This window comes from Natator depressus, chromosome 3 (genome assembly GCF_965152275.1).
Source record: "Natator depressus isolate rNatDep1 chromosome 3, rNatDep2.hap1, whole genome shotgun sequence".
Lineage (NCBI taxonomy): Eukaryota > Metazoa > Chordata > Testudines > Cheloniidae > Natator > Natator depressus.
In genome coordinates, this window is record NC_134236.1 from 192810473 (window position 1) to 192838297 (window position 27825).

The following is a 27825-nucleotide window of genomic DNA, read 5'->3' on the forward strand; positions in this document are numbered from 1 at the left end:
CAGGAATTTTCTGTCAAAATTGTTTATGAACAGTAACATTTCAATTTTGCCACAAAATTTTGATTTTCAGTAGGGAAAAAAAATCAAAACAAAATATTTGATTTTGGTTTGACAGCAAATCAAAACATTTGGGTTTGTCAAATTAACTAAAATGTTTTATTTGGGGTCAGCTCAGCATTAATCTGTGCTTGCCTGAGCTGCCACATGGTCCGCCCCTCTGGTTGAATTGCTGCAGGGCACCAAGGAAGATTTAGAGGAGAATTGTGGCATGAGGCACCTGAATGACAACTCCCATGAGGCACCATGGCAGCTCAGTGAGACACAGATTCATCTCATGACAGATTCATGTCAAACTGAGCCAAAATTCGGGAATGCTGAAACATTTCATTTCAACTGGAAGGGGCCAGAGGTGAAAGGAAGCCGGTCCGGCGTACTGGTAAGAGCCGGTGTGCCGTACTGGGACCGGCTTTCCCAGACGGCAATTTAAAGTCCTGGGGTAGGGGCGGCGGGGCTCCGGAGGGGATTTAAAGGGCTGGGGCGCTAGCAGCGGCTGGAGCCCCGGGGCCCTTTAAATCCCCAACAGAGCCCGGCCGCCGCTGCCCCAGGGCTCAGGCAGCAGGGCTCAGGCAGGGACTCTGGCAGCTGCTACCACGGCAGAGCCCCAGGCCCTTTAAAGCTCTGCCAGAGCCCAGAGCCCCGGGGTAGCGGTGGCAGCCGGGAGCCCCCAGGGCTCCTCAGTGATTTAAAGGGCCCGGGGCTCCGCTGAGGTAGCGGCAGCTGGAGCCCTGGGCCCTTTAAATTGCCCCCGAGCCCCGGGGCTCCCAGCCGCCTCTGCAGCTGTAGGTCAGGGGTGATTTAAAGGGCCCCAGGCTCCCAGCCACCACTACCGCAGCTGGAGCCCCGGGCCCTTAAAATCAGGATTTAAAGAGCCCGGGGCTTTAAGGCCCTGCCTCTTCCAGTTAACGCCACACCTCTTCCGGTTGAGGCCACACCCCCTGCTCAGGACTCTGGCGTACCAGCAAGTCCTCTAACTTACTTTCACCCCTGGAAGTGGCAGAACTTTCTGCTACATGAAATATTTTGGCATTTCAACTTCTTGTCCCTGATTGAAGATGAAATCAAATGTTGAAATATCAGAATTTCCCACTGTATGGAAATCCTGATTTTTGACCAGTTCTAGAGACATCTGCCTTGAGTCAGTGGAGACTAACAGGTCCTCTGGCCCTGCAGTGCAGGTACTTTGGATAACCCCTTTTTGTCTCATCAGGGCAGCACACGCTGGGGATCTGCTGTTTGCCAGCTAGAAGGCAGGCCCATTGTTGAGCCCACAGTTTTGCCCAGAGGTATGCTAGAATCTCACTAATATGCAATAGTATCTGGCCCCCTTTTTTGTTTGTTTATTTCAGAATACAGCATCTTGGTTTTTATTTTTCCTCATCCATCAATGAAATCTGATAATGAAAAATAAAACTGAAGAAAACAGATGATAACCATCACTCTTCATGTGTTACTACACATACAATTGGCCCAGGCACACTTGTCAGGCCATGCTGCTGATAAAGGGAAATACAAAAGCAAACTCACACAGCTTCTTCTCTTCTGACAATTACAGAGCTTCCTAGTTGTTGCTTCTGCAAGCCTCTCATCCTCCCCGCAACCCTTAGACAAAGTTCCTTTTGCCCACAGGTACTGCTGCTTGCTTAGGCAAACTATAAACTCAAACATCTACCTCTCAATCTAGTATTTCAGGAAAGATGCCTGCCTTTAAAATTATGGTAAACATTTACAAGAATAAGAAATGCAACAAAAAAGAATTAAATGATAACATTTAGCCAACTTTTGAAAAAACACCACACATAGGCTAACTAATCTTCATCACAGCGTTCTCAATTAGGGTAGCTAATTGTTATTATTTTAGTACCCCCATTTCACGGATACGGAAACTGATTAAGAAAAATTAAGGGCCTGAGAGTATGACCCTTACCCAGTTGGACTGTTTGCAACACATAAGTCCCAGTTCTGTCACTTTAACTTAAGTGACTTGTTCAAGGCTGCAGAGTAAAAACAGTGTCAAAGGGAGAGTTCAAGGCCTCTGAACTAAACAGTCAGAAGTACCTACATCTTGTGCTCGGATCCCTTCCAAATAGGACAAAAAGCTGAACAGAAATTCTTTCCATTTTTATAAGCAAGGTTACAAAACAAACACTTATAACTGAATCAGTTCTATTGCTGGTAAATCGCAGTCAGAGTGGACCACAAACTTCTCCTCTCACTCCCTGTACCAGAGAAGCTTGGGCATGCTTTAAAGAAAGGATGGTTAGCTTTTGGAAGAAAGATTAATGTTATATTGCTTATCACATGCACACACAAAATAATCAGTTTAGGAAAAGCATACCTTAATCCAAGAGGAGCCCCCTGCATAGGAATCTCTTGGGGATGTCTGGGGAACGGAAGGGTTTAGACAAGTACAACAAACTGAGTTCTTCTTTAATGCTGTTCCCCACTCCCTACACTGCAAAAAAAATAGTGGTTTTGTTCCTAGACAAGGGTCCCTTTACAATAAATAGAGGGAGGCTGCATGTAGCGAGGGAGGTACAGAAGCCAAAAGAAGATAAAAGAGATTGACTACAGCAGGCCTGTACCAAATTTCCATCCACCTGACTGTCTCTGTCCAACACAAAAGACAACTCTGTTCTGACCAGAAAGCGATTTAAAAGGTTGCAATGAGGAAAAAAACAAAACCTTGAATGTGGGATTTGTGAGACTGATTATTTTGCACAGAGAACCAGTCCTTACAATTACAGTGAAAGCCACTGAGATCTTTGTCTTCCAATAGTAAATACACAAGGCAATGTGAGTGCTAATGAAATGACAACTTTACTGTAACAATTTCTGGTGACTTCCATTCTGCACCACACAAGAGGGAGCTTCACAAAGTGTTGTCTGAAGTGCTCCTAATAACAAAACAAAAAATTGGGAGCAAGGGAAGAGGCCGGTCGATTCCCTGCACGAGGGTAACTCATCTTTATCCCATGTGGAAAGAAGAGGGTGCCACAGCACTATCCCCTGCTGGGCTCCCTAATTCACACACAAAGCAGTATTAACACCTCCAGTGTCCTATCAATGACTGCTATGGAGCCAAGGAAGCATAGCTCCTATGGAAGATATCTTAGTGAAAGAGTGGGGCAAGGAGAGCCACACAGAGGCTCCAGGCAAGATGACTGCTCCTTCTGCAACTCTGGGAGTCCTCTTATGCAAGAGCCCTCTGGATCCATGGGAGGCTTCCGCCTAAAACTACCTGGCGCTCACACCCTAAACTTCTCCCTCCGGAGCAGATGCTTCTGAGAAAATACTGCAAGATGAACCTCATTTACTGCCCCCAGAAATGCCAATGGAGCGGGGTCCTCTGGCACCAGGATGTCAAAATTGGTGACAAAACCTTTCACCTCTACGTTGCTGATTACAGCCAGATATTAGCCAGAATTCTTTTCACCAGAAGATGAAGATTTGGGTAGATCGAAATATTTTACAAATTATGGTCAAATTTCCCAAATTGTTCTGGTTGAAAAAAAATAATAATAAAAAAACCCCCCTAAAAATGGAAACATTTCATTTTGACATTTTTGAAATGAAATGTATCAATTTTATTTGAAGCAACTTTTTGTTTTGAAATTTACTTCAATTTTATTAATAAACCTTTAAAACTACCTGGAAAACTAAGCAAATTGTTTCATTTCTGGTCAAGCAAAATGTTTTGTTCTACTGAAACTTTTTTTTTTTTTTTAAATTTTTGGTTCCCTGAAATATTTGAAAAGTTTTGTTTTGAGTCAACTTAAAACAAAATTTATTTTTCAATTTTTTGGTACAGCCAGAGAACTGAAAAGCCAGCACACACAGCACACTCTGAAAATTCTTACCATCTAATGGCTGTTCAGGGAAATAATAGAAATGGGTGATCTTGGCCCTATTGCTAGTGGACAGGAGTCACATTTGGCACTAAAAAGGACCTTTGCTTGCCAGTCTCAGCAGAGGCCAAGGACTGGGGTTCCTTTAGCATGGTCCCTCAGAGGCATGTTGGAAGGACTTTAAAAAAAATAAAATGTTTTACATCTACTCCTGCTAGCTACCAGGTCCCCCCAAATTCCAATTAAATGCATTCAGTATCTTTTTGGTTTCCTACCAAATAGCATCATTGCTTCTGGTTCTGGGCATTTTATCTTACACTGCAGATAGTGATTAGTCTATATTTTTCTCCCCAACAGCTCTGCAATGGGTCTTGAAGGATCCAAAATACACAATGAGGGTGAGAGCAGCATTAGGCCAATATTGAAGGCTTTGGAAATTTCAGCTAAAATGTCATCTGCACAGAGAGATTTTATTCTATGTTCTCTACTTTTATCCCCTTTATTTTTTCCACTCTCTCCATCATTAGTTGCCAGGGGTTCTACTGAATTGACAAACAGAGTGGAGAAAAGAGGGAAAGGGCTGTTGTGTCCCAGTTTTCGTTATTGTTTATATTACAGTTGTACCTCACAGCACCTATAAAGGTCAGGGCTTCTTTCTGCTCAGCACAAAGGCAAAGTGGGAGTATTCTTTTCCCCATTTTACTGATGGGAAATGAGTCGTACAGCAATTAAGCATCTTGTGCAAAGTCTGTATCAGAGGTGGGACTTGAACTCGTACATCCAGAGTCCCAACCGACTGCCTTAACTACAGGAGCTTCCTTCCTTTTCCTGTTGAGTGCATAAAGCTTGCTGTGTTCTCGCTCTCTTATATTACTGCTTTTGTAAGAAAGAAGCATGGGCTGTCAGTGGTTTGGTTCATATTTAATAAATTAGTTCCCAACAAAAGTTAAAGGAATCCTCTATTTTTGGAGGACCAAAAATCATAGTCATTAGCCACAATTTATTCATTAGCCAGGCAGAGTTTGGCTTCAAAAGCAGTTTTGCTTTTCATATTGTGTGGCTGAAGCAATCCCATGCACGTAGAAAGGAGTTTATCACTAGAGATGTTGCTATTCCCCAGTCTCATCTAGGTAACATGAAGAAAGCTTTTCCTATACCTTCTCCCTTGGGGGAGGGCTGGACTACTGATGGTTCTCTGTGAAGATACCACAGATGTTTGTTGATTAGTCACTCCTGAAGCTTGCTTATTTCACAATGGGCCTGAGCAACTCACATTGGCTTTGAATTAGGCCCTACAGTTTCTTTATGAAGGGACTACATAAGGCTTACTGGATACTTTGGGATTTTGTATGTCTTTGCAGTACAAACTGCGCATTGTTATTTGCAGGGGGGAAATCAGGCCCTTACATTTCTATTGAGTCCTTATTCTTTGAATCCTTTCATGGACTCCCTTTTTCCACCAAATAAAATTCAAGCTTATTGTCTCTACCTTCAAAGCCCTTCCTACTTATATTCTGTTGCCACCTCCATTGTGTCAACAATGCCAGGTTCAACCAGTTTGTCTGCTCTTCACTCACAACCAGCTCCATGCCTCCTTTTGTATCACTTGACAGGGCCTATAACATTACTATCCTCTCCCCCATCCAAACCCTCCATGAGACCCACTTCTGCCAAGCACTGCAGGAGTCAGTCAACTTATATTGTCTAGGTTGAGGGGCACCTGGGGATTATTGGTTATTTACTTACCAAAGAAATGACATATTAGGATTGTGTGATTAAATCTCCCTTCCCCCAGCCTTCACAGGTTGCTCGTCTTAGACTGTGAGCTCTTCGGAGCAGGGACTGTATCATTGTGCACATGAAGGACAGCGAGTGCTACCTGAACACAAATAACTTTCCATAATCCTGAATTTGTGTGTGATATGAATAAAAAGGGTTCTGTGATGCTTTGGTGTTCAAAATTATGGGGAGGATGGATCCCTTCATAGAAATTGTTGGGCATCCACAGAAAAAGGAGTGGAAAGAAAGGGCATGGGAGGAGGAATCTGCATCTTCAAAATTGAAAGAACAATGGAAACAGGGAAATGGGGAAGTCTTGTTTCAAATGAGCAAGTTTCCTGCCCCCCTCCCTTGTGCAGACAGTGTTTGCTTTACTAAATCTTAAAAAAAAAAAGTGGTATGCCTGTTAAAGCTGCCTCGGAGCAGATTTAACCTGAGCAACCTGTTGCACTTATTCTTCAGATCACCAGAGATTCTCCCTCACCTTGGCAGTAACAAAGGGGTCATATCATCACATGGATGAACTGCTCTTGAACAATTTATCCAACATATCAGGAAAGAACAGGCTTTTCTTCAGTATCACACATTCATCTTCTAGCTTTCCACCTCTCCCATCTCCACAAACAGAACATATGTATTGGGGTCAAGGAAACCCCACACCTTCCATTAATGTCTAAGTATATATGTGTCCTTTTTACAGAGTGTCAGGGTGCTGACCGAGACCCGAGTTCTATATTCATTTCTATTTATTTTTAGGTGTCACTTCAACTCACTAGGATTATGGAGTGACTTGTTAGGTTTGGGGGTTTTAGCTCCAATACCTGATTTGAGTACTTTTGATCACTGTAATTATATTTTTTGCAGGTGAGGAGAATGCCGATAAGTATCGATTATCCTCATCTGTGAAAATACAAAGCCGGATTCCGGTTTTACATCTGTATATAAATGAAGAGTAACTCCACTGAAGCCAATGGAATCACACTGAAGTAAACAAAATTAGAATCAGGCCTACAGCATGAGAGACAACCATTTAAGGGTTAACTTGGAAAGAGCAACTTTAAGAAGCTACTAGACAGAGTATCATGCTCTCGGGATCTGGACCACACATCTATTTGTTCCGATGACGTCAAGCTGTGCACTCAGAGTTCCACGGAGTATGTTACCACCTGAGATCATGCCAAAGGGGGTCTGCTGAAGCCCAGAGTATTTTTCACTACCACAGGAGTTAAGTGGATATTAAAATCCATTATTATTCTAATGCCACATGACTCTTAAGTTATTTAGAACAGCAGAATCCTTATCCACTCTCCCAGAGGTGTGGACTGGCACCAGTAAAAGACTTTTCTGGCAACTGACATGAAAGCACCTGCCTGGGTTGACGGCGCAGTGTCCTGCTACAAGTGTGAATCACAGCAGTCCCTTTGCACTATCCACTGAGGAGAGAAGCCTCTTCCAAGATGAAATGTCATGTGAACATACAAGTACAAAGATTTGGATGATTTTTTTGGTATGTATACTTGAGAAATTTAGTACCTGCAAATCTATATTCAAATCATCCACCCCTGAAATTATTCAAACTCTTCATTATAAATATAGCCTCATGTCTGGTTTGCACTGTCAGCCCAGTTTGTTACGAATAAATTTGTTATTCGCCAAATAGTCTGAAAATTATATGTCCAGTCTAAGTGTTGTTTGTGAACTGTTCACTTCAATCATTTACGACTCATGTGATATGGCTGATCACCTAAGACATGTGCAGCTGTTTCAGCTCCCACACAGGGCCACTGAAAGTTCTTAAAACAGGAAAATAAGTATCTCATAATACATTCCCAATATTCTCAATACATGACTTTAGACAAATAACCATTGGTGCCAAAATTAGTGACGGTCTTAGAATTTGCAAACATTTTCAAGAGTACGTGGTGATTGTCTGAATACTCACTGATAACACAATCCCATGAATCATAGAAGTGTTGAATGTGGTTAGCTCTTTGCACAGTAAAATTAATATATTTTTTAACTAGTTGACCAGCTCTACTCATGACTCAGAGTTAAAATGCCCAGTGGAATGAGAAGGGGAAAAAAACAGGGCTTTTCATCGATAGGTCAGTGGTTCAAATCCACTGTAATGCTATTTAGAGGCCTCCGTGAAATAAGTTTGCCACACCAACCAAACCCATAATGGGTGCACCCTTGTCAGAGGTCTGAGTAGAGAAAGCAGGAACTGAATAGGTCTGGAAACAATTGATCTCTCCTCAATTTCACTGGAGAAAGGGAATCTACCCTTAACCATCCCTAGAAGGCTGTGTGTGTGCATGGTGGGGTTCTTATGAATGGAGGGAGCAGGCAGTGGGGAGGCCAGAAGAACATGCATCAGCCTCCCACCAGCCCTTAGTTGATGCTAGAGTATAGATACTACAGCGCAGCCAGGGAAGAGGGTTCTAGAGAGGGCCACTGAGGACCTATAGCTGGTGAAGAGGTACAGGACATCTATGAAGGAGGCCCTAGCTTTCTGTAGATCCCAGGGGGATTTTGAGGCCAGCTCCCCAGCCTACTCCAGGGGTATGGGATAAGAGGAACCCTGCCCACTCTGACAGAACAACTTCAGAGGAAGGTCACAGAGATTGCCTCATTCAGCTTCCTGCCAGGGGTTTTCCTGCTAGAGATGTTCCTCAGGATCAGAGACAAGACACTGAACGAAAGCTTGCACTGCTGTGTCTGACATCCTGTGCCTGTTTTGTGGCTAGACAACTGTAGTACTTAGCAGTAGGAATCTAGTACCAACCTCACATTTTACATTCACAGCTTCAGAAAGAGGTATGCCTTGAATTTAATGCTTATGAAATACACAGTAGGGTCAGGGCCGGAATTATGCCGCCCCAAGCACGTGCTTGCTTTGCTGGTGCCCAGAGCCAGTCCTGAGTAGGGTCATTGTTCACAATCTGAAGAGGTTTTTCCAGACAGAATACAAAGTGAACTCACTCATCTGAACGCAGAGAGGACAGAAACTTTAAACATCTGCATAGATGTTACAAAACACTCAAAGAGAACCCTAGAAGGTCTCCACATGTCATACACTCAGTGTAATAGTAAGTTAGGTGTGTTCACGGTCAGCTGAGATGTCTACACATCTGACCACAAAACAATACAGAAAATGAGTCTAGTGCATATTAGTGTGCTGAAATGCAACTGAATATGAAACATGTTTTATTTAGAGTAGAAGTAGTTGTAACTATTGCTTTACATTTAATGAAGGTCTTAAAAAGAGCCAACTGAAAATAATAAAAATATGGTTTATGGCAAGAATACATGATAGCTGGCAGTGTAATACACAGACAAGAGATTCTGTGTACAGCTAATGGGACAAAGTGAAGCCATTAATTGTTTGCGCACAGCCATTCCCACTACGTGAACACAGTAAGATTTTAACACCAATCCTGCCTTGAAACACATAGCACCTCTCATCTCGTCTACTCATTCTTTATAAACATTCATTAAACCTCAGCACTTCTGTGAGGTTCTTTAGTATTATGCTTATTTTAAAGATGAGCCAGTGTTGCCAACTTTCAATTTCATCATGAGTTTTGAGATCAATGGCATTTTTATTTAAAAGTGCCCCGCTCCTGGAGTCAAATGAGAATCTTAGCTTTCACTTAAAAAGTAAAAAGGGCAAGCAGAGAGTCCTCATGGCTGTGGAGAAAAGCTTGAGAACAGGAATCCTGAAGGCTCAAACATAGAAGGCAATGAAGAGACCCCCAAACTTATTAAAAAAAAAACAACACACCTCAAGATTTTGTCAGACCTGACTCATGATTTTTGAATGCTTGGGGGTGGTGATGATGATAAACTACGGTGCAGAGAGTCAGAGATTGCTCATTGTCAAATTCCAGATTAACCACCCTTCACCTGAGTCTCCTCAGGGACATACAGGAGTTGCAGAGGTCCTATTTCCCCTCCCCTGCCCACCAACAATGAGGCCACCTACTGGGCTTACATGGTGTAGAGTTTCTTATCTTGGTTCTCTATACCAGTGGTTCTTAAGCAGGGTACGCGTACCCTTTGGGGTACACAGAGGTCTTCTAGAGGGTACATCAATTCATCTAGATATTTGCCTAGTTTTACAACATAAAATCTACTAATAAAGTCAGTACAAACTGAAATTTCATACAGACAATGACTTGTTTACACTGCTCTACATACTATGCATTTAAATGTAAGTACAGTATTTATATTCCATGGTAAAAATGAGAAAGTAAGCAATTTTTCAGTAATAGTGTACTGTGACACATTTGTATTTTTATGTCTGATTTTGTAAGTAAGTAGTTTTCAAGTGAAGTGAAACTTGGGGATTTCAGATTCCAAGAAAAATCAGACTCCTGAAAGGGATACAGTAGTCTGGTACGGTTGAGAGCCATTGTTCTATACCAAGGGTGAATTTCATCTTTAAAAGAAAAAGAATGTCTGTCTCTAAAGACCTATATTCTTTACCTAAAGCTTTTGATGCTCTCTTAGGCCACATAGTCTTTCATATTCAATGTCAGTTTTAAAAAAAATTAAAAAGTGACCAAAAGCAAACACACACTTCTGATGCTGGATCTTGCACAGAGCAATATGGAGTACACTACAACCAAGGATATTGTAGGTGCACTACAATTGTGGATATAACATATACACAACTTTGTTTATATGCAAGACAGACTTCATTTTTTCCTCTAAAGTTATTCAGTGAAGGAAGGATAAATTTGAACTTCCCCCCATTAATATACAAGGACTGTAGTCTCTATGAGAATACATAAATTTGTAGGAATTGCACATTAACTTTCTGCCATTGACTATTTGGGGGGCGGTGGGAAATCTTTGAATTTACCAGGAGCCACTAGTTTTTTTGAATTGTAAAGTTTTGTAATTTTATTATCATTTCTTCTTGCTCTTTTCCCCCCTCTATAAACAGCCTCCTTGATAGATATCGAGTTTGTGTTTAGACAAACTAAATTTAAAAGAAAGAAACAGGAAGCTTTTACTTGGAAAGTGGAGTTTTAACTACTCAGTGGCAAACAATGAACTAGAGTGATAAAGATGCAATGGAAACAGTATGGAACAGACCTAACTGGTTTCCTGCCCAAGTTGACTCGTAAGCATGTGTGCTACCATGATATGGACCAGCAGTACTATTTTGCTTTTATTTACTTAAACATATTTGTTCCTGTGAAAACCTCTATAAAAGCATTGTAGGAAGAGACAATAGCAGACTTGCCATCTCTTATTGCCAGATCTTTTACTTTACACTTTATCAAATATTTTGATCAGTGAAACTTACTCAACTATTTAAGTTGCAACCTGTATCATATTACACTTTCAAACATGGGCACTAGCCAGATCGTAAAATATAATCCACTCCATCACCATTTAAGACTGGTTTGGTACTTGTAAATCAATTTGCTGGTATCTACTATAGCCTTCTAGAAGTAATACTAGATAGATACATGGTTACATAAATATTATCAGCTCTGTATTATTCATCCCATGTGTTAACTTTTAATACTTAAAAGTTTCCAGGTCAACATAGTTACTTTATCTTTCTTCCTTCTCCACACTTTATCTCCCTCCCTCACCAAACAGGTATCTATGTCAAAACAGGACTCTTCAGTGGGGGGTTTGTTTGACCTAGGTCACTTAAAGGTCAAGCTTTTCACCAGTTGTTGTTAACACAAAGCTTCCACCTAGTCCTCTAAAACCCATACCACAATCTGTTTCATCTACAAACCCTCTATCCACATTGGATTTCTCTCAGTTTTGCACTGTGGAGTGGTCTCAGTGACAAATAAATAGGTCAAACACTCTTAGGCGAAACAGTAGAAGAGGAATCCTCCAAATATGGAAATGCAATGGATTTTGCATTTTAAAAAAATCTCAAAGCAAAACAAAAGGCTCTAAAGGTACCATTTTAAAAATCAGTTCAGCAGAGACTTTATTCTCCTATTGGGCTTAAAGAACAGCAGTCTTTTAAACAGTGCTAAAGCAACTTAGACTACATTTTTGTGTCCCTGAAAAAAAAAGATCAATTTTTATACATATTGATTCTAAGATTTACATGTGAGAAATAGATAAAATTGGATCAAATATATACCAAAACAAATTGCTGGCTCCCAGGAAAGTCAATAAAACCAAAATAAATTTAGCAGATTTCATCTACCAGCATTTGAGGTTTGTTTTACTTCATTATTTCATACACACTTACTGAGCAGAAATTTGCTTAACTCTTTTCCAGTTTTCTCTCACTGAAACAATATGAGACTCTGTAGAATAACGTGAACTTGAATATTATCACCAGGATGGCATATGGCAAACTAGCAGTAGGCAGTTTATCTTCATCCTCTTTGTAAGCTAAAATTAGCACAATGCTTTTTCAGCGCTATATAGAATATTCAGAGCAGTATGATATACCTAATACAATTCTAATTCCAGCCTTGGCTAGCCTCCAATATTCAAGCAAATTGATTAAAGAATTAATATTTTTAATATTGAGTTTATATTTATCAACTTGAGAGGCACTTTTAAATTAATATAGCCATTTCACCTAAACCAACTCCAGCAGTAAAAAAAGTTAACGTATTAGCAATAAACACAAATTCAATACATATGATTTGTATATAGCATCCTAATCCATACAAAATGCTTTATAGGGAATGTCATGCTGCAAAGTTGTATGTTATGACATTAAAAAATAAAATATAATTATCTTACTAGAGAGTTAATACAATATGCAACTTTTATTAATAATGTGCTTAGTACTATGTGCTTTGTTACTGGCAATTGTTAAATGTGTACTTGGTTGGGATTAAATTAAGGGGATATACCACGAAAAGTAGATTTGCTGTTTAAACAAGAAAGCAGCTACCAACTAACTCCTTCAAAGACTTTTTAGACAAACAATGATAAAAATAGAACAATAGAAAGAGGTTCAAATAATACATCCCTTTTAGTTGGTATGTGTCAGTATAATCTTCTCATCAAATACTAGCAAAAACTCAAGCAGGATTAACTTTACAGAAAACATATACTGGCACATAAATTGTCAGTGGTTTATATTTACTGGAGCGTTCAAGCTCCTGCTCCCTTTTCTTCTCACTGTTTGTCATCCGGTCAGCTGTCATTCAGCTGCACATTTCTTCCAAAATTTGGCTAAGCTGTATCCAATTGAGCCCCCTGTTGCCCCTATGCCTCTCTTCAACCTGTTGAATTATGGTTATTCAGTTTGTTTTTAATAGATTAAATCTGTGGTGACAAACAAATGTCAATGTGATTGCTTGATTTGTACCACACAGCTATAAAACCTTGACACTTAACACAGTATCCTTTCCTTTTTTCTAAAGGAAATCTGAAGGCAACTGCAAAGCTAGTGTACACCATGAACATGCATACTGTACCACCTTATTTACAGCACTGTCAGTGCAACAAGTTTACTAACACTGGGGAAAAAATACATATGCTATCTTTCAAAGACTTCTGTGGCTCAACTTAAATTACAAGACTGGTTACTAGCTGACAAAACACAGTGATTGTTTTAGCTACAACCTGCTATGAAAAATACATTTAGGGACAAATGCTGGGCCTACCTGGTTTTTTGGAGTAGAGAGATCTATATTAATTTGAAAGCCGTATTAATGTGGCTCCATATGTTGTTGTTTTTTAACCAAGCCACAGTCTTATGTAGAATCTCTTAGATAAGGGATTCTGGACAAGGGCAGGATTCATCAGCATGGGATTTGGAGTGGCTGGGCCAGAGAGCACATAGGAAAAATGCTGGACTACATCTTTGCCCCAAAGCCTGCCTTGGAACCACCCCTCTGTGGCTCCTGCCATGGAGAAGTGGGAGAGCGTAAACTGCATGCATTTGCGGAGTGCAGCATAGGTGCAATATTTCCACCCCACCTGACTGCCTCTTTTCTACCATATGAAAAAGATACAGACTAAATTTGTCACTTGCTTTTTAAGAACTAGTTCTGAGATATCGGCTCATATCTGATCGTCATATCGATCATATCTGATCGTCTACACAATCTTAAAAACAATGTTCTACTTAAATATGACCTAAAAATATACAAAATGGGACCAGCCTTTCCAATACGAGCAGCGTTATCGCTCTTCCTTGGTTTATGAATGCGAAAAGTATCAATGCTTTGTATACATTGTAAGTGACATGGAATTCAGGGTTAACATTTGCTTCCTGAGTCACTAGCATGTTCTTGGCATTTCTCCTAGGGTGCTGTTGGTGGATTCTTTCTGCATCTCACTCAGACAGCTGAGGATCCTCACTACATTCTACACTACATTCTACTTTTAACTAACCCTATAAACTTTGTTTCATGACTTGCATTTATTAACAAGACAAAGCTAAGCTATATCTTCTTCTGAAGCTTATCAACAGTACATAGGTCCTGGACTATTCTTATCTAACACTACACATGCAGGATGACACTAGCCCCTACTCAGGGGGCTAGAATATGGTTCATGCACCAGTTAAGTCTCAACTGGGTCTTATTTTGAGTTTGTCAGTGGTGCATGCTGGTAGGCTTTGTGCTGACCCCCTACACAGGGATGAATTACACCCCCATATAATATGTAACAATCAGGGCAAAGAACCATTATTCTAACACACACAAGGGGAGACATAGCAGGAAATGCCACTCCACTCCACTGTTTCTTCACCTCCTCATTGTGCTTCTATCCCAGTTTTTTACCCCCAAACTCCATGGGTTCTTCCCTCCTCTAATGCTTCTTTCACAACCACCCAGCTCACAAGAGCTGTGGCAAAGTAAAGGTGACTAAATTCCTGAGCTCTGAAGTCCTCACTCTCTTGTTGCTGTTAAAACAAGCAGAGTGGCAAGGAAATTATCTGGAGGGAACACAGACAATATGGGAATGGGTGAAGTCGTGACAGAGATAAATGGAGGAGGAAGAGACTATGAGGAACAGACACTACATGGACAACTAAGGATATTCCAGTCTTCCAATCATCTGGTCACCTTACTGGTGGTGCCCAGAGGTCTCCTAGAGTAACACGAGGCACTTCCTTAGTCACAGCACTCCTACCCCATACCAGCCCCGAGGAAAGAGAAATCAGGACTCCAACCCTGGTATTCTTCATGACATTAGCCACTGGGCCACCAGGACAGCAATAAATGGTCTCTAACAAAACACAAGTGCAACATTGCAAATGCACTCTTCTCCAGATAAAAATAACAGGGGCTGCCTTATCTTAATTTTTTTTTTTAATTACACCATGTCAGAAGAGACACTCCCAATTTGTTCATAAATAAAGACATGCCTATGTATTTGCTCATTTTAATCCTTCCAAACGAGATGATACTGAAGAAACACGAGTTAGAGTATCCCTGTTAACAGGCATTACAGTATGGATTAAAAGGGGCATTTTCTCAAAGAAATTTTAATCTTACCCATTGAAAACTACATAATAAGATCCTAGTTTGTAGGAACATAGTAGCACTGGGAATGATTAATCTATTGCCATTGTGCCTTAACAAGCTTCTACAACACTGTATAGAGTTTATCAGAACAGCTGTTGACTCTGGAAGAGCTTGTTTTTCTTATTCTATAGATTGTTATAATAATCACATCTTATGTTTACATAGTGCCTTTCATCCTGAAGCATCCGAAAGCGTACTGTAAACTTTTGACCCAATCCTACTCCCACTGAGGTCAATGAGGTTTTCCATTGACTCCACGGGAAGCAGGATCAGGCCTTATATACCAATACAAATCATCCCGCCGATGCCTGCTGGAGCACAGCATTCACTTGACAGCACACAGCAACGTTACGCAACGAGTATAGAAAAACAAACGGAATAGCAGAGGTAACTGAAATTGCAGGAGAAATTTAAAAGTAGGTAATAGTTATCTAAACTGAAATTTGGCCAGGACACCATGGAGAATACTCCTCCTCTTACAGAAAGTTGCATGGTACCTTTAATTACCAGAAGCACTGAAACATCTCATCCAAAAGATAGCATATCCAATAGCATCAGTGCCAAATAACCCTATGCGTAGAAATGGTTCAGTACTGACTCACAGGGAAGTGTGCCACATACTGAATCGTCATCACCCCATCCTGCAACATCCTGGTTTTCCTGGAACTAGCAGGGTAGAGCACCCCTATTCAGCTTGTAAGATCTAACCAGACCATGGCCTGAGAAAGTACGACTGCAGTGTTGTTTGCCAACAGCTCAAATACACTTATGTTATAAATGTATTAAACTTCCCATAGAATATATGGAGGAAGCACTGCTCCATCTCTGTAATATCAAATCAAATTTGAAATGGGGAAGAATCAAAATCCTCATTATAGCACATTATAAATACAGAAAGGTCTCTTGCTTATTTTATATTTCATGTAGTCTGCCAACAAAACTTCACAAAGAGCGTAGGAATTCATGTTTGCAGAGATATTAAAGTCAGAAAAAGGGAACTTCTTATTTTATTTTCCCACAGCCTAAGCAAAGGTGAACCAAGTGAACTTGGCAAAGGGCACGAGTTAGATGCCATTTCCCACAGCAACATGGTATTTTCCTCTGGGAATAAAACATTTCCCTTAAACTACTGTTTATAACTCTTATCAGCTCAAGAGCAATAGAGCCATCAAGTCCAATATCTCGTGGAAAAAAGTCAAGGTCAACAAGTACTTGCATTTTCGTTTATCTTTAGCTGCAATTGCTACTGACATTCAATTGGGTAATAAACATGAGGCCTGTCAAATGCTCTCAACAAACAGGTGATCCAAAAGCTATCACAGAGAAAGAGGCTACTGCTAGGTAATCAAACAATTCTGTTGCAACAATTATGATCTGAGTGCATTCATTTATAGAAGCAATCACCTGTCAAATCTGGATGAATATTCTCAAACCATTCCCACCGCTGAGGTAGTAAGGGTGAGAAAATACTAACTATGTCTGCTCTCAGGTTTTTACCAACAAATACATACTAGCATTAACAATGACTCATCAGAATAAAAAATAAAAAGCTTGCTAAATATCTTATCTTCTACATCTAATAGCAATTTATAGTTTTGGAATATTTCTATTTTTTTTATTTAAATAAAAAATGGTGTTACACAGAACAGCCAAATGCTACTACCCTGTTGCACCACACTCATCAACAGCTATTTGTGGGTTTACATCCATACTCATTCTTTTAAAAATTGTGGTCACTGCTTTTGAAAACACTTTATCATAATTTCAAAAACACTAGCTTTTTTAAAAAAAAAAAAAAAAAACACCCCAAAACTTGCCTGATGGAAAGGATCCTACAGAACATTCAAACTGAAAGCCACCTACTCATTGATGCCAAGAGGGGTTGCTTAAGAAGACTGAGAATAGTATGCAGCCCTAAATATTGAGTGACTGCTGCGAGGTGCCAAGCTCAGAAAAGGCTCAGCACCTCAAAAGATATAGGACTTAAATTTATAGAAAAAATATGATCAGTAAAAATCATACTAAACTGATCACCCAAAATACAGAAGTCGTGACTCCTACTATTGTTAATACGGAATGTCTAGAACCCCAAACACCATTTTATCTACTTATGTAATTGCTTGTGACTAAGATTCATTCCTCTGTTTAATCCAAGTAGGAGACTAAGGCTCCACTTATGCATGAACCTATGTGCTTTTGATGGACTCAGACCCTAAAATCTTATCGTGCATGTGATATTATTTTCCCCACTGTTTACTCTTTTGCTAAGGAAATGCAACCTATGCAAGACTTTAGTACCATTTATGCAATGAGATCTGTGTGGGCACACTGCTGTGCCCAAGCAAGGCTCTGCACAGACACAGGGGTCCACTTGCGTAGATCTGAATGCAGGATCAGAGCCATATTTTATCTATAAACACCTGCACATGCATACATTTGTGCACTGTGACACATGTTTAATACAAGAGTCATGTATTATTTTAGGTCACTTGCCAAAAAAAAGGCCTTTTTACAAAAATACCTCTAACATGAATTTTGTGCTTGATTATAGAAGGACAAGGAATTCAGAAAATTCTATTCCTAAAGCCACGTTAACTGTGGACAGCCCCAAAAATAAGTTTTCCCACTTTCAACCCTCCGGTGATAACTACAGCTTCAACTTGAAGAATCTGCCATCTTAAGTAGGTAACCCTCCACTCAATTTGAGACTTTTCCGGAGCAGAGATTGAAATTCCAGTTAAACTGTGCCAAATTGTGTGGATTTTTTTTAATGTTTATTATATATGTGAGCTGACCTGACAAAAGAAGTTCTAAGTGTCTCAGTGTAACTAATGTTTGCCGAAAAAGGGTAGTTGGAGAAAGCGAAGGTTTTACTGTGAGAGTAATTAGTTTATGGGCTTTTCTACAAGGGGAAAAAGCCAGAAGTAGGTAGTGTGCACTAGCTATCCTTCACAAACTCCTCATGTAAACACTCTTAATCTGCACTAAGAGTGCCTTTGTGTAGTTTAGCTTAAATTCACTTTGAAAGTGTATTAAGCTAAACTTCACAAAGACACTCAGTGCAAAGTAAGAGCATCCACACTGGGAGTTAGTGCAGAATAGTTAGTACACTTTAAATTCACATCCTAGATTACCCCACACTAACTTTCCCATGTAGACAAGCCCTAAGACTATGCTATCCACAAATTAAACAAAACAAATACAATTAATGAGTTTAAGGCTAATGTTGCCATGTTGTCAAAAAATATGAAAGAGGCTATTAATAACACAGAAAACTCTTATTTTTAAATACATTATCAGAAGAGATCCTGAGCACAGAATAGGATACATTTTCACTACAGTGCATGAAGCTTGTAGATTGTTTACAATGCACCATTCTGAAAATGTAACCCTGTATGGCTGAAACAGCAGTATTAAAAGTCTCCGTGAAGTCTAACTGCAACAGCTGATCAAGAATGACAAGACCACCAAAATAATAATAATAAATAATAGTTTCACACCCTCCGGCTTTACAGCTGAATGATGAATTTACATCATGTCATTATTAGCATAATTCTCAGCTACTCAATCAATGTTAAAAAATAAAACATGATTCTGGAGAGAGAAAAATAATTAATTCTGATGCAGCTGAAGAATGCGTACGTAGGTTAAAATGTTATAAACTCACCCCAACAGTTCAAGTTTCTCTTAAAAAAAAAAATCTATCTTGTGCCAAGACAGACACACAGGTGTAGATGCTGAATTAAAGCAAAGCACCTGCTGGACACGGGCCGGGGGGGGGGAGGGGGTGGTAAGAAGAGAGAGAGATTAGACCTATTCAAGATTCACAATATATAAATAACTAGAAAATACTGGAAACAGCCCCTGTTGACTAATGCCACGTCTTTTTCAATTGAGGGTCACATCTAGTCTAACCAATCCCATGATAATGGCATCAGTAAAGGTCAATCAAAGACAAGCCGAAGCTTCCACTGTCTGGCTGACCTTCGGAGCTTGTGACAAATTGCTATCAGTCAATGTCAACTAATGACAGCAGCTCTTTGGCTAATCAATTGTTCTAAAAATGATCAAGAAAACTACGCACAGGACAGCTCATTTTCACATCAATGCCTGTGAAGTATGAAAAGCTCATTTTTTGAGTTTTTAATAAGCTCATAAGTAAAGCAGTTACTTGGTAACAGGGGTCACCTTACTGAAAAGGCAGAACCTTTGTCTGCCTTTTACATATTCTTTTATTACCATATTATAGTAAAAATATGCCATGCTATTACTATGCCAGAGGGCTACATAATAAAGTAGGTAACATTTCAGACATTTTTGAGATAAATATTTCTGTGTTTTAGGGACCTCTCTGTGGGTGTAAATAATTGTAGATATACTTTCCATGTATTTAAATGCAAAGCAGTCACTGCTAGTACACAGGTAATATACCTGCTTATTATTCGGGTGAACTTCACATGACAAAGTTTCTAGCAAAATACATGTCATGAAATTCAGTGACACCATGCAGGTGGGTTAGGTCTTACTAGCCTTTGTTCTGTTTTTTTAAAATCCACCCACCTGCACAGTTTGAGAATTTATTCTATTCTGGATGTTACTAATGTAACTCACATTTGGTAGGTCAGCCAAAAAAACCAAAACCTGTACAAATTTCTGCTTTGAAACAATCCTGTGAATGTCATCTAAGCTGGAATACACACACATTTGGGTTATGGATCACTGTAAAATGGATCTCTCGATAACAAAGGCAACCATAGATTCAGGAGCCTTCTGCACCTTCATTATACCTGCCTCTTACTTTCAGCGCATCATTTACTACATCTCTCAAAGCAACACACCAAGGCACGCTTTAATTTGCATTCACACATTAAACATTACCAAAACAACAAATAATGCTACACAATGGTCAAAAGGCTTAAGAACTGTTAGTACAATTATATTTTCCTTTTTTCCAGTCAATGAAGAGATTGTTAGTCAAATTTCATTTCAGAGCAACACTACAAACAGTCTCTTGAGAAAAAGCCGAGTGGGTGTGAACAAATACATATCATTCAAACCACCTGGACCAATAGAACACCAGAATCAAAAGGAGTCCTTGCTTTATATTTAAGTTTAGTCTTCATGGGTTCCTAACAAAACATTTGTATTATTTAAAATCCTGTTTTAAAAAATTGCTAAGCAGGAAACATTAAAACTTTTGTTTTCATCAAGGAACCTGCAGACTGACAGCAGTTTCAGATTACATCCTAAATCTGAATTGCTATGGTAGTTTTTCAAATTAAAATATCTTCTGTGGCCTCAACCATTCTCAAGTTGTCCATAGGAAAGAAATAAAGGAGGCAGGGCAACACTTAAGCTGAGCCATAATTGGAAGTATGTGAAAAATGAAGTGTCAGTTCGGTCAATAAAGGGCAAAGGTCAAGGGGAACTGCAGCCCAAACTCTGTGCAAAATGTGCTCATTAAGACATCCAATCAGAGAACGCCTTCCCACCTATCCCATTAGTCATCGGACATCTGACTGTTTCAAATGCCTGGGTCTGTGCTGTTATTACTTTTCTTCTTCATGTAAAAAGGAGAGCTGGTATATAAATCGTTGCTCAGTCATCTGGAACATAATGTGGCCCTTTTTTCCCCCCTTCATCCAGCTCTGCCTGCTGGCTTCACAGGCTTGAAACAACTGCCTTGAGATTCCCTTCAATAATAAATGGAATTGCCTTTTGCCTATAGTTTGCCTGAACTCAGACAAAAGCCAGAAAAACATTGCAACTATTGATACATTTTTAGAAAGAAATATCATTGCTTTTTAGTCAGTACCTTAAAAAGAGCAACAATAATTCTGAGGTTAAAAAAAAACACAACATTTTGAACCTGGTCTGAGGCTTAAACAAGAAAGAAGACATTGATAGATTTTCAACGGTACAGGATAGCTAAATACGAACATTAAAAAAACCTCACTCGATTGAAATTGCTTATACAAGGTCTCTCTATTCAGGAGCCTTCTTTAAAACAACAGCAAAATCATAAAACAAGCAAAAGCCTTTTTAAATTAAAGCATGTAACAAAAGAAAATAAAGGACTAGCCACAGTCAGAAGACAGGATACTGGATTAGATGGACCATTGGTCGGACCCCGTATGGCCGTTCTTATGTTCTTCTACTACTGTGGGATTCTTTTTGCATAACCCTACCTAAAAAACTGACTTCATTTTTTAAAATAGAATTTTGCAAGCACTTCTCCATAAGGTAGAGTGAGCTTTCTTTGCACCAAAAAGCACCACGTTAACCAAAATTCAGACCGCAGCAAGCATTTGAAAATAGGCTGCTAAAGGTCTTACATAGTAAGTATGTAGCAAAGACAGAGTAAGTCCTTACATCTTTTTCAAAACATTATTAGACATACCCATATTATAACTATTCCGTCCTATGACTGACACAATAACAAGCCATTCTAAGAAACTGTGTCAAAGAACTATGTAATATCATATCCTGCTATTCAGTGGCACGATACTTCCTAACATCTCCCAAGCAGTTAAATATGGATTTACACAACAGACTGTAAAAAGAAAAGGAGTACTCGTGGCACCTTAGAGACTAACAAATTTTGTAACAGCTTTAAGGAATTATTGCTGCCTACTAAGTAAATGCATTTATGTTTTACAAAAAAAGACTTTAAAATGATAGAGCACCAAGGATGTTTTCGAAGGGGAGATTGGTTGATTTTGTAAATAAGTACTCAGACAACTTGTAAGATACACATTACAGGGATTAAAAAAGCAATGATGCATCAGGTAAATAAGAGACACTTTTAAAAAAAATTGTCCAAAAATACGTAATAGACGACTACAGGATGAACAAACATGTACACATGTAAATGGATACTTTTCTTTTTAAGCCTATCAGGCCTTGTCTTTCAAGTCTGAGTGCACCCACAACACACACACACACACTCTCTATTACACCTGCCCCACACATACACCTTCGTATCCAGTTGTCAAACAACCCATCTACACACCCACAAAAATGCATTTCTGCAAATGTACCATTAGGAACATTTGCAAAGGAACCATTAGGAAAGGGATAGATAATAAGACAGAAAATATTGTAATGCCTCTACATAAATCCATGCCCGCGTCTTGAATACCACGTGCAGATATGGTCGCCCCATCTCAAAAAATATATATTGGAATTTGGAAAGGTACAAAGAAGGACAACAAAAATTATTAGGGGTATGGAATGGCGGCCATATGAAGAGAGTTTAATAAGACTGGGACTTTTCAGCTTGGAAAAGAGACGACTAAAGAGGGGATATGACTGAGGTCTATAAAATCACGACTGATGTGGAGAAACTAAATAAGGAAGTGTTATTTACTCCTTCTCCTAACACAAGAACTAGGGGGTCACCAAATGAAATTAATAGACAGCAGGTTTAAAACAAACAAAAGGAAGTACTTCTTCACCCAACGCACAGTCAAATCAGTGGAACTCCTTGCCAGGGGATGTTGTGAAGGCCAAGACTATAACAGGGTTCAAAAAAGAACTAGATAAGTTCATGGAGGATAGGTCCAGCAATGGCTATTGGCCAGGATGGGCAGGGATGCAACACCATGTACTGAGTGTCCCTAGCCTCTGTTTGGCAGAAGCTGGGACTGGATGACAAGCACCTATGATTGCCCGTTCTGTTGATTCCCTCTGAAACACCAGGCACTGGCCACTGTCGGAAGACAGGATACTGGACTAGATATTCCTTTGCGGCGGATATTGAACTCTGTTGGAGCTGGGGGTGAACACAGGTGACGTTTTGTACTATACATACTACACTGTTAAGCGGGAAATAGGTTGAAGAAACAAGTGTAATTTTATTTATTTATTTTTACTATTTTGATCATCAGGGTTAATACCTTTACAGATATTTTAATTGCATTTTATATTACGAGAGAGAATAATTCTGGCCTAATGTGAAGAAATCACAGATATATAAATGTATACATTATACCCAATGCACGTAATACAGCTTATGTACTATGGAGCAAATTCTCTGTTCCACAAAGACTGTGGTGGGGACAGAATCTTCCTCTCTCTACCCTACACTGTGTAGTGGCACTTGACCCATTCCATGGTGGGTATTGCTGCTATATTGTTGCGGTAGCCCCCATAACTACTTTGCCCTCCTATCTCGAAGAGGGGCATAGCCAATAAAGCTGCTTAACTGCAGATTCAGTGCAGTAGTGCCCAACCCCAAGTGTTCTATAATCACAAATCAGGCCCCCAAAATAACGAGATTTGATTAAAATCCACAAGATTTTAAAAATAATAATTTTCTTTTTGGGAGGGATGGGGGAGGGAGGTATTTGCCTTCTGTCTTTTGAGCTTCTAGGATTCAGGTTTCAATCTTTACTCTCTGCAACCAGGAGGGCAGGAAACTTATTTTCTTTTTTTAAACAATAGCTGAAATTCTCACAATCACGTGACTCTAGGAGCTTCAAGAAAAACACTGTAAGAGTTGGCAAAACTGCCATCAGCTTTTCCTTGGCCTGCCATTGACTTTCAAATTTTTCCTTGCACGAAACCTAGCTTTGGCCAGGTGTCCAGTTTTTGCCCGGTTGAAACGGGACCCTGGTGGCTCCGGTCAGGACTGCTTACCGGACCGTTAAAAGTCTGGTTGGCGGCGCAGGCAGGCTCCCTACGCAGCTCCGCACGACTCCCAGGAAGCCGCCAGCATCTCCCTCTGGCTCCTAGGCACAGGGGCGGCCACAGAGGCTCTGCACACTACCTCCACGCCTCCTGCCCTCAGCACCAGCTCAGCAGCTTCCATTGGCCAGGAACCACAGCCAATGGGATCTGAGGGGTGGCACCTGCAGGCATGGGCAGCGCACAGAGCCACATGATCGTGCCTCCGCATAGGAGCTGGAGGGAGATGTTGCTGCTTACTGGGAGCCGCCTGAGGTAAGCAGTGCCTGGTGCCCGCACCCCTTCCTGCACCCCAATCCCCTGTCTCAGCCTGGAGCCTCCTCCTGCACCCCAAACTCCACCCCAGAGCTCGCACCCCCAGTCAGAACCCTCACCCCCCCCGCACTCCAACCCCCTGCCCCAGTCCAGATCCCCCTCTCACACCCTGAACCCCTCATTTCTGGCCCCACCCTGGAGCCCACACCCCCAGCCCAGAGCCTGTACCCCCTCTCACACCCCAACCCCCTGCCTCAGCCTGGAGCCCCCCCTCGTACCTCAACCCCAGCTTGGAGCCCTCTTCTGCACCCCAACCTCCTCATCTCTGGCCCCACCTCAGAGCCACACCCCCAGCCGGAGCCCTCACTCTCTCCCACACCCCAACGCCTTTCCCCAGCCTGGTGAAAATGAGTGAGTGAGTGACAGTGGGTGAGAATGAGCAACGGATGGAGGGGGGATGGAATGAGCGGCGGGCATGGGCTCGGAGAAGGGAGGAGACAAGGGGCGGGGCAAGGTGTTCGGTTTTCTGCAAATAGAAAGTTGGCAACCCTAACGACACCTCATGCTGGTGCAGAAGGAGCTAGCACAGAATGCAAGTGCAAGATGCCCAGACTTACACTATCCTGCTTTATGCACCTTTGAATTAAATGGGAGTTTTGCCATTCACTTCAACTAGCACAGGGGCAAGCCCTATCTGAAGGGTGGACACTCCATTTGTGTTTACTACACGTCCACACTAACAGGGCTTGTCAACACTAACATTTAGGTCACAGTAAGCTGGGGTGTGAATTTATCCCTCACTAGCCTGCTGTGCACTAATGGTCTGTGTGACCCTCCTGACATGCACTAACAGTCCGTGGTATACTTTAATCTATTTGCATTTCAAAGCGGGGTAGATCAAAGCACATTGAGGAACTGTTAGTGTGTGTCTACAGGGTCCACACAGTTGGCACACAGCAGGCTAATGCATGGTAGATTCACACCCCAGCTTTCGGCAAAGTAAACATTTGTGTAGACAAGCCCACAGAGTTGCTTTGCATAAGTAAAAAGAAAAGGAGTACTTGTGGCACCTTAGAGACTAACAAATTTATTTGAGCATAAGTTTTCGTGAGCTACAGCTCACTTCATCAAGCTTCACGAAAGCTTATGCTCAAATAAATTTCTTAGTCTCTAAGGTGCCACAAGTACTCCTTTTCTTTTTGCGAATACAGACTAATACGGCTGCTGCTCTGAAATCTGCATAAGTAGTTATTATGAATACCTAGTTTCCTCTTTCAAGTAGTTTAACACAATGATCCTTCTTAGAATCATAGAATATCAAGGTTGGAAGGGACCTCAGGAGGTCATCTAGTCCAACCCCCTGCTCAAAGCAGGGCCAATCCCCAACTAAATTATCCCAGCCAGGGCTTTGTCGAGCCTGACCTTGAAAACCTCTAAGGAAGGAGACTCCACCACCTCCCTAGGTAACCCATTCCAGTGCTTCACCATCCTCCTAGTGAAAATTTTTTTCCTAACATCCAACCTAACCCCCCCCCACTGCAACTTGAGACCATTACTTCTTGTTCTGTCATCTGCTACCACTGAGAATAGTCTAGATCCATCCTCTTTGGAACCCCCTTTCAGGTAGTTGAAAGCAGCTATCAAATCCCCCCTCATTCTTCTCTTCTGCAGACTAAACAATCCCAGTTCCCTCAGCCTCTCCTCATAAGTCATGTGTTCCAGTCCCCTAATCATTTTTGTTGCTCTACGCTGGACGCTTTCCAATTTTTCCACATACTTGTTGTAATGTGGGACCCAAAACTGGACACAGTACTCCAGGTGATGTCTCACCAATGTCAAATAGAGGGGAACGATCACATCTCTTGATCTGCTGGCAACACCCCTACTTATACAGCCCAAAATGCCGTTAGCCTTCTTGGCAACAAGGGCACACTGTTAACTCATATCCAGCTTCTTGTCCACTGTAACCCCTAGGTCCTTTTCTGCAGAACTGCTGTCTAGCCATTCGGTCCTAGTCTGAGGCAATGCATGGGATTCTTCCGTCCTAAGTACAGGACCCTGCACGTGTCTTTGTTGAACCTCATCAGATTTCTTTTGGCCCAATCATCTAATTTGTCTAGGTCCCTCTGTATCCTATCCCTACCCTCCAGCATATCTAACACTCCTCCCAGTTTAGTGTCATCTGCAAACTTGCTGAGGGCGCAGTCCATGCCATCCTCCAGATCATTAATGAAGATATTGAACAAAACCGGCCCCAGGACCGACCCTTGGGGCACTCCTCTTGATGTGTTTATAAAAACCACATCACTTGTACAAAGATCTTGTGCACCTTGAGTTCCAATTTCATTAAAGTTCTTTATAAACTCTGGGTAAAATTTTCAAAAGTGTCTAAGTGACTTAGGAATCTAAGTTCCATTGAAAGTCTTCCCATTGAATGTCAATAGGACCTAGGCATTTTTGAAAAATTGCATTCTCTGTCTTCATAGCATGCACCTTGCTATAAATGACATGCAAAACTTATGCCCAAATAAATTTGTTAGTCTCTAAGGTGCCACAAGTACTCCTCATTCTTTATGCAAAACACTGGGCTACTAGGAATGACCCAGGAAGAGAGCAACATATATTTTGGTCAGTTTACTTTAAGATAACAGAAATGACTGACACACATTACACACTAATAATGTGCCACATTTTGAAAAAAAATCAAACCCATTTTAAGTAGAGATTTTCAAAAAGCATCTAAAGGATTTAGGAGCTCAAGTCCCAAGTAGATGGGACTCCTAAATTGCCTAGTCACTTTTCAAAACCCTCCCCATGAAAGTTCTCCAAACACCTCCCCCCTCAAACCCCGTCACCACACACAGACTTCCACCACTCCCAACATAAGAATATCTCATTCTTGGCTAAGAAATCTTAAATACCAAGTTTCAGTTCAAAGCAGTTCCCCCCCCCCCCCCCCACACACACAAACCTGCAGCAGCTTACATCCTTAAAAAAAAAAAAAAAAAAAACACACAACAGGATTTAAAATTAACTCCTGAAGACAGGGGGCTCTAATGAACGTGCTGACACCATCTTAACGACAGCATTGTGAATGGTGACACTATAATATATATGTATACATACTTGAAAGAAAAGAGGCCCCTTGAATTTATGTTGCATATCATTTTCCAGTAAAAGTCAGAGGTCAGAAGGTTACCAGTTTCTGCCTCAGCTCTGCAACAGTTTACTATTCCAGGCCCCATTTTTACTAGGCTATCCTTGTGATGAAGTCAGCAACTTTTCTTTCAACAGTAAAGTGTTTCAAATACTTAAAATTCTATAGAGAGATGTAATTCACAATGTAAGATACATCCATGGGTATAAAAAAAAATAAAATATACTGTTTTAGTTTAAAAACTAATCTTGTTACATGTAGATTTTGCAATTCTAATCAGCATTGTTCAACCTTTTTTGGAAACATAATTCTTTTGTTGTCTAACAGCGCTTGAATGAAACAGGATCATAAACCCAGATTTAAAAGTATATACCTATCGTGGGTTCAGAGTCAACTTCAATAAAACACTCTCTTTTATATTCAGATTAAAGATTCTTTTAAAATTTTAGTTGCATTAAATTAAACACAAAATCCACTGCAGTTGGTCTCTTCAGAAAGAAGTATGAACATGCAGCTTTAATTTTTAAGTCATCTGTTTTTAAAATGTTGAATT

General features: G+C 40.6%; 1 protein-coding gene across 4 annotated transcripts in view; it reads right to left on the minus strand.

The window, feature by feature from the left end:
* MEIS1 (Meis homeobox 1) overlaps nt 1-27825 on the minus strand; it is a 123597-nt gene that overhangs the window by 65019 nt on the left and 30753 nt on the right. The gene's annotated exons all lie outside the window — the stretch shown is intronic.